Raw genomic sequence first — 13,205 nt, forward strand, 5'->3', positions numbered from 1 at the left:
CCTCTTTGCAATAGAACGGACTGACATGCCACAAGATTGGAGACGCACGGAAGGTCTAAAAGTGGGGAAGCTCTGCCCTAGACTTGTCATGCAATGTGGACCTATGTGTTAGGATTTACAGAGGGGAACATCTACCTAATGTTAGCATGCAAAGAATAAGGGAATTCTACCTATGTTATCATACAAAGGGTTCTACCTAATGGGTGCTACCTAAACGGAACAAGAGTCGACGGACGGAGCAAGGAGAGGAGCCACAGATAAAGGTAGATGGCGATGCCTGAGGCGATCGACTTACAAGAGGATGGATGAATGTGTGTTGGTTCTGTTAAGTTTTGAAAATGATTACTCGACGTTGGATCGAGCTTTTGATCTTGTTTTGAAATGATTATCGGATATTCGTTTTATTCTTGTATTAACAGATGAATAAAGAATGAAAGAATAAATATTATACACTTTATGGGATAGGGGTACATTTGTTACGAATGGGGATGGTTCATGGCAATCAAACAATAAGAATATATGCCTCAATCATCATACAAGTAGGCAACAATTATCAACCACATCAGATAAGTAAATAGGTATATAATAAAATCAAAGAATCAAAGAATGAAATAACGGAGCATTAAACAAGGCATGGGAAATATGAACATGTTAAACAATCAAGCAATAGTAAGCATGGATGAAAGAAACAAGTATAACAGATAACAGATTAATCAGACAGATGAAAAGATGTACAAAAAGGGTCCACTGAAATAATTAAATCAGGAAATGAGGTAAGGATCAAATAAAATCAAGATAAAAGGCCTCTAATACATGGCCTATGAGATGAAGAAGGGAGGATCAAAAGATCTCTTCAATTGCCATAAGCAAACCCTAAATCAAACACTGATCATAAAGAAGTCAACTGAAAATTCAAGCCAACTTAATAAATATCAAATAAATAGCAAATTAATCAAGAAACTTATGAAAAATTAAACTAAGTAAGGTGGGGTCAGGACATCATCATCCCCCAAAAAGATTTTAAAAATAATGAAAAATAGTACATGAATTAATTGAAATGAAACAGAAGTCAAACCAAAAGTCAATCAACAAAACTAGGTTAAAAATAAATCATGAATGAATTTAAAATGTGAAATAAAAATCTAAGAATCAGAAGCTAAAAATATGGGGCAGTGGTCAACCTTCATCCCAAAAATCAGAAGCTAAAAATAATTTTATGTTATAAAAATAAAATCAAGAATCAAATGTATGCTAAAATGGACCACTTGGAATGAATAATTAAAATAAAATATTAATACTAAATAAAAGCAAAAATAAAAATTAAATAAAATTAAATAAGGCATCAAGCAATATGGAAAATATTTTTGAATATTTTTATGAATAAATAAAATATTTTAAATTAATTAAAATCAAAACAGAAATAAATTTGGAATTAAAAAAAAGAACATGAAAAGGGAGGTGTATTAGCATTTTGACTGAACTGGAAAATAAGTGACACGCTGATGGGCCAAAAGCGAGGGGTGTAAAAAACAATCAGTGAAGGCCCACGATCCAAACCAATATTAAATCAGGGCGTGACATCCTTAAATGAACATTTTAATTAAAAAACCATGTGAACATTTATCAATTGGTCACTTTTATTTAAGTCACTAAAAGACAAAAACCAAACGGAGGGACAAGATTAAAACAGAGGCGATGGATCCAAGGGCTCTCAAGACAACACGTGGTCGTCTTCTTCCTTGAGCCAAACCCTAGCCATAATCATGCAGAAAAACGCAGAAAATGCAGTGTGTTTCTCTCAACTTCAACACAAAAATACGAACACTATAGTGCATCAAAAAACATGAAACAAAACCCAGATCTCAAGTTCAAAATGCGATGATTAACGTGGTAACCTTTTTAGGTACAATGGTAGCTTATTTATGGAGAAAAGTTAACAGTAAAGTGTCAATATGAACACGGGCATGAGCAGAAAATCAACAACACAACTCAACACCATCAACAATGCCTCGTACTGAGGGCTTAAGAAGTAAGCATAAGTACATGATTAGCATTGAAACAAGCATTATAATGAGCATAGCTGTATCAATAAGTGGCTATGGAAATGGAGCAAGAGAGTTACCTAGTGGAAGTCTAGTCCACTGCTTCTTGACTGCGGAGAGACTAGAAGAAGATGATGTTTCCTTGGTGCTTCAAAAGCTTCACCTCAAGAGCTTGCTGAGAAATAAAAGCTGACTTCTAATGAGCCTTGCCTTTTCTTGCTTGAAAATCCACTGCCTTATTTCATGCTTAGGGTTTTTGCTTTAAGTACTGTGGGTCAAATACTCCTTAATGGGCTCTGAAATGATTTGTTTACCCATAAGAAAATGATGCAAGTGGGTGAGGTGTATTAGAAATGGGAAAGAAGGCATGTGAGATGATGTTTCTTATTTTGGCAAAACTTCTAGGTGAATGGAAATATGATGCATGGCCAAATAAGGAAACCAAAACATTGGCTGTGTAATCTTACATTTGTGCAGCATGGCTTGGTCTGGCAGCAAGCAAGGAATCAATTCAAGGGGGTGACTTTGTGGCAACATAACTTGATGAGCAAATCACCAATTGAGGAGATAATGCAAACATTAGAGAGATAACATGGAGTATGGCATGTTTCATGTTGAGAATGGATGGAAATAATGAGTGGAAGAAGATGAAAAAGGGACCTCAAGTTCATGTCACACCATTGCAGGATTGGTTGGGCAAGTTTGGCATAAATGCTGGGCACAAAAATCAAGTCTAAGTGATGACTTTAAAGGTTAATATCTTGCAAATGAAACATCCTATGAATCTCATTCCAAAGGCATATGAAAGATGGCATATTGGAGAGTATCTTTTATGTTCAAGGTTAAAATAAATGGTGAGTAGAAGTAACCTAAAAAGAGGCCTAAAGTTGAGCAAAACTGAAAAATGCAAGGTTGGCCAAGGTAACATGAAATCTGCCTAGAAATTTCAAGTCATGGTGCCGACTTTAAGTGAGTGCATCTCTCAAACCATGGATCCAAATGAGATGACTCCAAAGGGAGGTGAAATAAGACATGACAAGGTATAATTGTTGTGAAGAAAATATTTTCAATTGGTGCCTTGAAGTGCAAGAAAACTGGCCATGAAGTTTTTACAAACTTTAAAGATTTTTAGACTTAGAAATTTTCTTAAGTGTCCTAAAAATATGCCTTACTTTGGCCAAGCATAACTTTCTCAATTTTGATCCAAATGGAGAAAACGTTATATTTCTAGAAAGCTTGGAACAAGAGGAACAACTTTAATGTTGGAGAAATTTTCAAATAAAGCTTTTATCTTGATAGACAATGGGCTTAAAGTGAGTGCAAAATCATAAAAACTTGCCCAAAATGGAAAGTCAACCATTTCCAAATTAAGTAACTTTTCCAATTCCTGATTAAATGACAAATCCATGATCCAAACCTTGATCAAATTTCACATTTAGGCTCCCCTAAGCATTAATTTTGAGATTCCACTCTCAAAAAGTTAGGAGTTGACTTTTCTGGCCCCATAGTTGACTTTTCCCAAACTGTGTGATTCCCGATTCTAGTGATCAATTGAAGCACTTCTGGCTCAAATAAAAAGCTAATTTTTTGTATATAGACCCTTGTGGACATATGGAGGGCCATGGAAAAGAGTTTCACCCAAAGAATCAGAAATAAACTGATTTTATACCAAACCCTAATTTTAGGGCAAAATTGATCGGGAACTGATTTTACTGCTTGCCAATGGATCTTTCTGAGATAATTGTGAGTCTTCCTAGGCAAAGATGCCTCTCCAATCATGACATGGATGAGCTCCCCTACTTCCAACCAAACATTGCATGTTGCAGGTAGCCATGAAACCCTAATTTCCTGATTAAATCCAGATGAACACTCTAATAGCTCTGAATCCTTCACTGATGAACTGAGGACCATAATAAGATACGTGGAACCCCCCTAAGACCCTTGAGACTTGTATACTTAGAGGATGAAGTCTAATTCTCAATCTTGCTTTGTGTGGGCTTCTTCTGTTAAGGAGTGATCAATCAAAACCTGATTTCCCAGTCACTAATGCAGTATGCAATGAGTATGACCTAGTATGATGCCAATGAAGTGTGAAACATAATCCCATGCTTCAAAGAAAAAATGTAGGGTAAATTTTGGGGTATTACACCTTTTCCCTTGGAAACAATAAAAGCGCAGTGACGACTCTTGTTATTTGATGTCTAACTTATCCATAGCTTGATGATCATGAATTTACCGCTACAGAAATTAAGTGGCGACTCCTCTATGGAGTAGTCTCCAGTGGGTTTATCCTACTTTTTGTGTGTATATAATTGTATATATGTGATGTATGTATATTTGTGTGATATAATATGCTTATTGTGGTTGGTGATCTCTGAGTGGTGAGATAAGTTCTAATCCGTACATGAGTGCAATTAAGATAGGAGGTTGGTATAGTCATGTTCGACTTGTGTGGAGTAGTCCTTAACAAGTTAGCTTGAGATCCATCTTCTCAGTGGAGACCCTTTCGGATTTGGAAATGTCATACAAGTATTTGTGGTTAGGAGAAGCTGAGGATCGTAGAACATTTAACCCCCCTTGGCCTATTTAGGACGTAGTGTGGAGACTGTTCAAGTGTAGACTTGATAACAGTTATTACCCGATACTACACTCGAACAAGTTTCTCTTGAGAATATTATGGGTCGATGAGTTAGTCATCTTAACCTGTAATATCCGATAGATGGAATTCAGACTCTGGGGACTTTCGAGAACATGATCTACATGTTTTTATCCTTAGTCCACTCCTTTGGGATGGTTCTTACCCAGACTCCATGCTCGTGACTCACAACAAACCCTTGATTCATGGTTGATCCAATCAAGTCCTGTCAATATCAATGGAACTTGGGTGTTGATAAGGTGAGAACCATAATCCACCAAAATGGATGATTGATCTTGACAATGACTTGATTCATCCCTTGACCTTTGTTTGCTTGCCTTGTGTGCGATCTCTTATTTGTGATTGTTGCATTCATGCGCATCATAACATTCATCACACGAAAATTTCAAGGAACTGAGGTATTATTTGCAAATATTTTCAGACCATGGATTGTGGATGAAGGAACACTAAGAAGTACAATTTCAGAGGTCCCAACTTAAAAGAGTTAAGGAAGCTAGCATCTTTTGTATTAGATCCCTTGGACTTCAAACAAAATCATGGGAAGGTTTTGTCTATCTTGTCTGCTGATATGGCTGAAGGACTATTGAGTGTGTTAGTGCAGTTCTATGATCCTCTCTACCATTGCTTCACTTTTCCCGATTATCAGCTTGTGCCTACGTTGGAGGAGTATGCCCATCTCTTGGGAATACCTGTTTCTAGCAAGGTACCTTTTAGTGGGTTGGAAGAGATTCCCAGATCTCATCTTATTGCTGAAGCTCTTCACTTGAAAAAGTCTGAGATAGAGGCTCATTGGGTGAAGAAAGGAGGATTGTTTGGGTTTCCATCTGATTTCATCATCAAGGAAGTTATTGCCTTTGCTCAAGCCGGTAGCGTGGACGCTTTTGAAGCTATCATTGTGTTGGTCATTTATGGATTAGCTTTGTTCCCTAACATTGACGATTTTGTTGATTTTAACGCCATTAGAATTTTCTTAATTAGGAATCTTGTGCCTACATTGTTGGGTGATATGTATTTCTCTTTGCATCTAAGGAACTTTAAAGGTGGTGGAACTATTGTCTGTTGCATTCCTCTTCTGTACACGTGGTTTATTTCACACTTTCCTCAGACACCTGCTTTTGTGGAGAACAAACAATGTCAACGGTGGTCTCAGACACTTATGTCTCTCACTAATGATGATATAGTTTGGTATGATCCTTCTTTGAGCAGTTTGGAGATTATTGGTTGTTGTGGTGAATTCTATAATGTGCCTCTCATTGGTACACAAGGAGGAATTAACTACAACCCTGCTTTGGCTCGTCGTCAACTTGGGTTCCCCTTTGTAGCACCTCAAATTTGCCCTCCTCCTCATTCATGCATTCATTTCATTTTTTTTAGGACATTTAGCATTCCATATTGCATTCCATCTTGTCCATAAGAATTGGCATCAAGAGAATTCAGCAGTGCAAAAGAGCAAGTCTTTCCTTGAGATGAAGACCACATGATTATTCTAAAAGAGCTTATATGAGCTAGGGTTCATTTTGAAGCAATTTTACCAAGTGGTAGAGGCACAAGTTCATCACTACATTTCCAGGTCATCTGAGGACCATAAAAGTCAACTATGCAGTCAACTGAGGGCTTCGAGTTGGGGAAATGAGTTGAGACATTTCATTCATTTTCAAAAGAGACCTATTCATCATGTCAAACATCTATCTTGAAGATTCAGAGGTCCTGGCAAAAGTTTCCAAAAATGGAAAATGACCTGTAATTCAAAGTTTCCAAAAATGGCAAGTTTTTGACCATATTCAACTTGATTTTCCAAATCAAAGGAGCTTCAAATGGATTTTGGGTGAACATGACAGTTGAAGATCTTCCTCTCCTTCTTCTAAAAAGTCCTATATCATGATCATCTGATGAATGGTTGAGAAGTTATGGCCAAAAGATAACAAAGTGTACATGGAAGTTCAACATAGCATAACTTTTGATCCAAAACTCCAAATTGGTCCACTATTTTTGCAAAATGCTTGTCATGACCAATATTTTTCAAATAAATCATTGCATTGCATGAAAGAAGCTCACATGATCAAGTGTCCATACATGTGCATTTTGGAGGGAAAATCCATAATTTGAATTTGGTTGATTATGCAAGCAATTTGGTCATTCCATCATGTTTATTGGTTGGTTTTAAGTGAGATTTAAGCCATTGCATGCACTGTTCACGTGCACATGTCCATGCATAATCACATTTTGCATGTTTTTGCACTTAGCCTCACATTTCATTAATCTTAATTAACCAAGCCTAATTGTGATTAGCATGATGATTAGCACCTCATATAAATAGAAAATCATACCTATTTTTGTGGAGAATAACAGAATTTGGATCAAAATTTCATTTCCCTCTCAATTTTCTCTCTCTTCAATTTTCAAATTTCTTCATACAATTCCACAAAATTCTTGCATAATCTTGTTTATCATGCATCATTGATGAAGAATCATCATCTGGTTTGAAGAATACAGTGCATATTCGAGCTCCACAAGTGCAAACACATGAAGATGGATTTCTGAAATTGGAGTGAATTGAGGTGGTTTCAGATGATGTTTCTTGCATCAAGCTTCAAGTTGAGGTTATAGGAGAAGATCTGGAAAGCATGGAAGCTTGAACACACAAATTCGATCACTGCAAGTTCCAAGTAGGTGAAATTCGATTCTCTCTTTTTGCCTTTTTATTGCCATAAACCTGTAGACTTTGTCTTGCTCATGATGCTGATATAATTAGATTTTGATTTGGTTAAGTAATAAGCCTGTTATGTTGAATTCAAGTTTGGATGTTCATAATGTTTTCCTTCGATCTGCTTGATTCATGAAGTTTTAGGTTGATTTGATATGATATCTGTGATCTACGTTGCAAGACGGTTCTAACGGTGTATGATATGTCAATTTCTGGAAAAAATTAGAATCTTCTCCGCCTGGACGGCAGGAGAAGACGGTTGAAACCGCCATCCGCCGTCGTCCGCATTTAGTGCTAGGGTTTGCCTCGTCAGCGCTTGCGTGTGTGCTCGCTTGGCCTTTCTGTTGGCTGGCATTTGTTTGACCGCGCCTGAGTGTGCATTGACCGCTGAGGTGGTGTGCCACGTAATAAATGAAACACTGTGTTTCATTACGCTTTGAACCTTGGCATGCATGATTTTGATTCTCCGCATATGCATTTTCTGAATTTCGCTTTTGAATATTCTCATTGTCCATGCACGCGCGTTCGATCCTTCGCCATGCATATTTTCTTTATTTCATTTGCATTATCATTTAACCTTGCTAACATGTGTTCGAGTCCTGGCGCTTCCACTTTGCAGATTTTAATTTTGAATTCTCTTGATTAACTTGCCATGCGTGGGTTCGAACTTGGATGATGCGCACATGCCGATTTTCATTCAAATTTCATTCAAATGCCATTTTCCATATTATGTCATGTTATTTCAATTACTTTCTTCAACTTCAAAAAATCATAAAAAAATAGTAGGATGTTTCAATTTGATCCTAATTTTTTTCCACATGCTTGTGTTAATGTCTATTATTTTTTGATGTTATTTTCATGATTTTTGTGTTTCTGGATTTTTAATTGTGATTTTGTGATTGAACATTATGCCAAAGTTGACATGTTACATTCAATGCCTTGTGAAATGCTCATGGTTAATCCAATTGCTTTGAAATTTTGCATACTTGATCTTCACATGTGACATGATTTTTGAGAATTGGTTTGGCATTTTTATCATTTGCCATCACTGTTTTGGACACATGAACATGTGGTGTGACAATTTGTGTCACAATATTTGATGTTGCATTTGTGCATTTTCATTCACCTATCATTTGAGCTCTTCTGGATCTAAATTGTTGCATGATGATTATTCATAACATGATAAACTCACATAAAAAATTTCATGATCATTGGATTCTTTTCTGTTTTGATTTGGTTTTTCTAATTTGATTGTCCATTTTGTGCTCATTTGTTGGTCTTTGTTTTACATTGATTATTTGATGCCTTTGCCTTATGAATTGGTATTGATCCTTTTGAGGACACCTTCTTGTTTGTTTGAATGTGCTTCATGTGAAATATTGACTTCTGTTTTGGTCATTTGACTTGCTTTTGAACCTAGTCCTTGAACTAGTGGTTTATACACATACTAATTGAGCTTTGTGTTTCAGGTTTGAGCATTAGGCACTAATGGTTGGTTTGGTCACTATTTGAGATGCAAGTTGCTTTGATTACTAACTCATATTGTGTTGCAGGTCCATTGATGTTTTGAACTCACTTGAGTGTTTGCACTTATGACTTGCATTGTGTAGATATAGGAAAGTTCCACTGTTATTGTCTGTTGGTTTTCTGAATGCAATATTAACTGTTTGGTTTTTGTACAGGTACATTAGTCGCTTGCTAGCTCTTGCTTGAGCATTGCTTTGGTTTGTGGTTGACATACCACTTAGGTAACCACTCTCTCACTCCATGTAGTCTGAAAGTCCTGCCACCTTTTTTGCAGGCATTTGGCTGAAGTCCTCCTCATGAGGCTCTGATTGTGATTGTTTACATTTGTGCCAAAGACCTCCAAGTGAGGCATGTTACTTGATAAGACCTAAAGAAGAGGCAATTGACAGATAGAAGGGATTAGCAATCAATCCCCTGCTATTCAGTGAGTCTTTCATTATGCTCGCACTACGTGCTGATGCTCTTGAACAAATACCCAAGATCTTTGTATAGAGTCAGTCAAGTGGAATAGGGTCCCTCTTTCTGGATCCCCACGCTTTCTTTGATTTAAGCTCACCCAGGCCAGGGTTAAGAGCATGAGGTCTCATCCTCATTACCATCTTTGATCAGCTTCACCCTAACTCTCAATGTTAGTGGTTAAGAGCTCCAGATTACCATTACAATTTTGGCTTGTTTGTCGAGGTTGATATGACCCCTCTTGACTAAAGCCCTACCCATGTCTGTTTGAGCCCCCTTGTTGGTGTGTTTAATTCATGTTATATGTTTTTGTGTGGTGTGATTGTATCCCCATAGGATTGCTAGACTTCGTATAGTCTCTCGTTTGCATGTCAATTAAGGTAGCACGGTTCCTTCGTCTAGGACTTCCTTTTTTGCGTGAGCATTCCTAAAACACAAACAAACTCTTTAATTATCTTTTCTTAAAGCCACGTTAACTCCTTCTACTACAGGTGAGTAAGTCTCCAAAGGTCGAGCATCCGGTAGATTGCGTAGTAACGTCGTTCATCTAAAAAACACAAAACAAACAGAAATAGTTTAGGGGAACTACGTCTCCCTGATTCTCATGCCAGATGAGATACGTAGGCAGGAGATCGAGCGAGATCTCTCCGGGCACCCTTTTCTTTTTTGTTGGTTTTTGTTTGGAGTCGGATATAAGTCCATCTATTGGCATTCTGTTTCCTGTTTGCGTTTGTTTGTTTGGAGTCGGATATAAGTCCATGTATTTGCATTCTGTTTCCTGTTGTGTGTTTCTTTTGACGTCTCAGCGTCTCCTTTTAGTGTTTGTTTCGGCGTGCGTTAGCCGAGCTACGAGTGCTCTGATTCTTTCTCTGGTTAGAGAAGATACGTAGGCATAGGATGCGATGTCCTAGCGAGCATGTTCCCCATTGCCCCGAACTACGTTGACTCTGATGTTTGTTTCTGGCAAACTACGTAGGCCCAGGATGCGACATCCTTCCGAGTCCACTTCCTCCAGCTTCTTTCACCTGTTTCTTATTCCAGTGTGTGTGCATTTCTTTGAGCAGTTATTCAGCAACCTTTTCCTATTCTTTTGAGCGTGGATCCCATCGAGTACGACGGACGTGAGAGGGTGTTAATACCTTCCCCTTGCGTAACCGACTCCCGTACCTTGCAATCTTTGGTCGTAAGACCATTCCTTTCCCTTTCTTAGGTTAGTCCTGCGCTCCCTTTCCGTCAGAGGATGAATAGCGTCGGTGGTGGCTCTGTGTTTTTCCCGCCAGTTGTTTTTTTCGCGTTGCGACAGCTGGCGACTTTGCTAGGGACTAAAGAAGTTGACCTCTTGCTGGTCCATCTTCCCTAAGTGAGTCAATCCTAGCACTCCTTAGAGTAGTTTTTGTTGCTTTTACTGCTTTATTTATTGCATTTGTGATTATTATACTATGATTATATATATTTGCATGTATGTTTGCATGCGTCATATTATCACTGTACTGGATTCTGGACAAGTGGTTCCTCTGATTTGGGGTGGGTGTTCTGAGTGGGGCTAAAACCCAGGCCCGAGTATACACCTAGGATTAGCGTGGTCTCATGTTTCCTCACATGTTGTATGACATGATGTTGCGACATGACATACCACAGCCGGACGAGGTTCTTTTGAGAGAGTCCTTCCGTTTGGAGTATTCCACTCTGGTTGGGTTATCTCTTTTGAGCAGTTGACTTTGATGACCGTTCTTTCCCGGATCTTTGGTTTAGATGATCTTATGAGAGCTATAACGGCACACCCGAAAGGGCAAACCCGTTGAGTATCTTGCCCGATTGTCGAGACCATTATCCGCCTTAGGATGACCTTATTAGAATTCACCTGTGAAGGGAGGGTTTGATTCCTACAGTACAGGTTCTGCCAGTGACTTTGTGATGGTGACTTTGGTACAGTTGGATTTATGGATATTTATTCCCGGCACGCCGGAGTGCTGTCCGTGGTGTTTATCAGCGGGTTCCGTTTATTTCGGATCCCCGATTTGGATTCGAGGGTGCTTGTCCAGAGGATCTTGTTGTTATCCGTTCAGTGGTTTTCCTCCGTTCCGTTTATTTCAGAACCTCGAGTTGGATTTGTGGTTACCTAGTCCCTCAGATGGTTGTGATCAGTTCTGAGACCGGAATCCAGTATAGTTGATGTTCAGATGACTTGGAGGATGGCACCGTGACTTGCATTCATGCATCTGCATCATTCCCATTTTTGCATTCATCCGCATCTAACTCATGTCTATCCATACTCAGGGTACATTCTCGATTGAGATTCTGGTCGAGAGACATCCTGATGTCAGAATGTTATTGTCAAATTATTACCCGTCTCGATGAAGCCAGAATCGAAGGACAGAATGTTCCTCATACGGATAGACATTGCATTCATGCGTGAGTCATAATAACCTGTCTTCTGTTTTGCAGGTGTCAGTTTCTAACGTGTTTGGTTGTCTCAGGAATTATTGCTCGTGCACGCAGAATCATCCTCTGCACATACCTCGTCCGCACAGATACCCTACCAGACGCAACAAACCCAGAATGATGAATCCACCCAACGCTAACATTCTCGAGCTGAAAGAGAAGATGAGTGAATTGATCAACGTCATGCAAGGGTTCGCCTTGGGGCAGAAAGCAATCGCCGAGAAGGTGGAGAGGATTGAAAGCTGGCTGAGAATGGGGAAAATAAAGGGAAATGCTCCGTCGTCTGGAGTAAAGAAGCCCTTTGGTAACGGTCAGTGCGAGAAGAAGGGTGAATCGAGTGATGTGTATGCCCAAAGGGGAGACGGTAGGGATCGTTACCACCCGTATGCTGCTACAGTAACGATTCCTGCTGGTGATCAATCTGTACAACAACAACAGCAGTCACCTCAACAAAGAACACAGAGAGATGGGTACCAAGTGAGAAGAAGGATGACAGATTGTCTGTTTGATAGGCCACCCATGACGTATGCCTTTCTGTTTAAGAAGTTGAAGGATCTAGGGTTGGTTCAGCCGAGGACGTTGGCTCCGTTAAGACTAGATCAAGGGTCTGCAAGTCACGATGAGAACGCCAAGTGCGAGTTCCATTCTGGTGCATCGGGGCATAACATTGAGGGTTGTAGAGCTTTTAAGAATGTCGTTCAAGATTTGGTGGATTCTAAAGCCATCATTTTTGCACCGACGCGGAATGTTAGTGCTAACCCCATGCCGATGCATGGTCCTATGGGGGTGAACGTGATGTCAAAGGAAAAGGGAAAAATAGAGGTGACGGATGTGGATCAGTTGAGGACTCCAATGTCTGTGGTCAAGAGACGTCTGATGAAGAGTGGAGTTTTCCCTGGTTGTAATAATTGTTGTGTTGCTTGTGCTATCACTACGAATGGGTGTGTAATGTTGAGGGAGACGATTCAAAGAATGATGGATGGGGGACGTCTCCAATTTGAGAAAGTTGATTGGGGAGAGGAGGGTATTTTTGTCATCCCATTGTCATCATTCAAATATGTGGAAATGGACGGTGGAATATGTGAAACATCATGTCAGGCGTTTGAAACCGTCAAGGTGGAGAATGCCATTTTTGTTGAGAAAGAGAAGAAGTCATCCATTACTTCTTATAAACAGGCCGTGGAGGTGGTGAGAAGTGGAGAAGCCCCAGGTTGGGGAAGAATGATAAACATTGTGGTGAAAGGAGATAGGTTTGGGATTGGCTATCAATCGGGCCAAGGCTCGTCGGGGCAGAATAAAGGACGTCGTCAACCGTTCACGTTCACCAGTGCTAGAATGCTGGATCCAGATCGCGTATGTGCGGTGGGTGAAGAGACTG

This window comes from Lathyrus oleraceus, chromosome 3 (assembly GCF_024323335.1).
Source record: "Lathyrus oleraceus cultivar Zhongwan6 chromosome 3, CAAS_Psat_ZW6_1.0, whole genome shotgun sequence".
Classification (NCBI taxonomy): domain Eukaryota; kingdom Viridiplantae; phylum Streptophyta; class Magnoliopsida; order Fabales; family Fabaceae; genus Lathyrus; species Lathyrus oleraceus.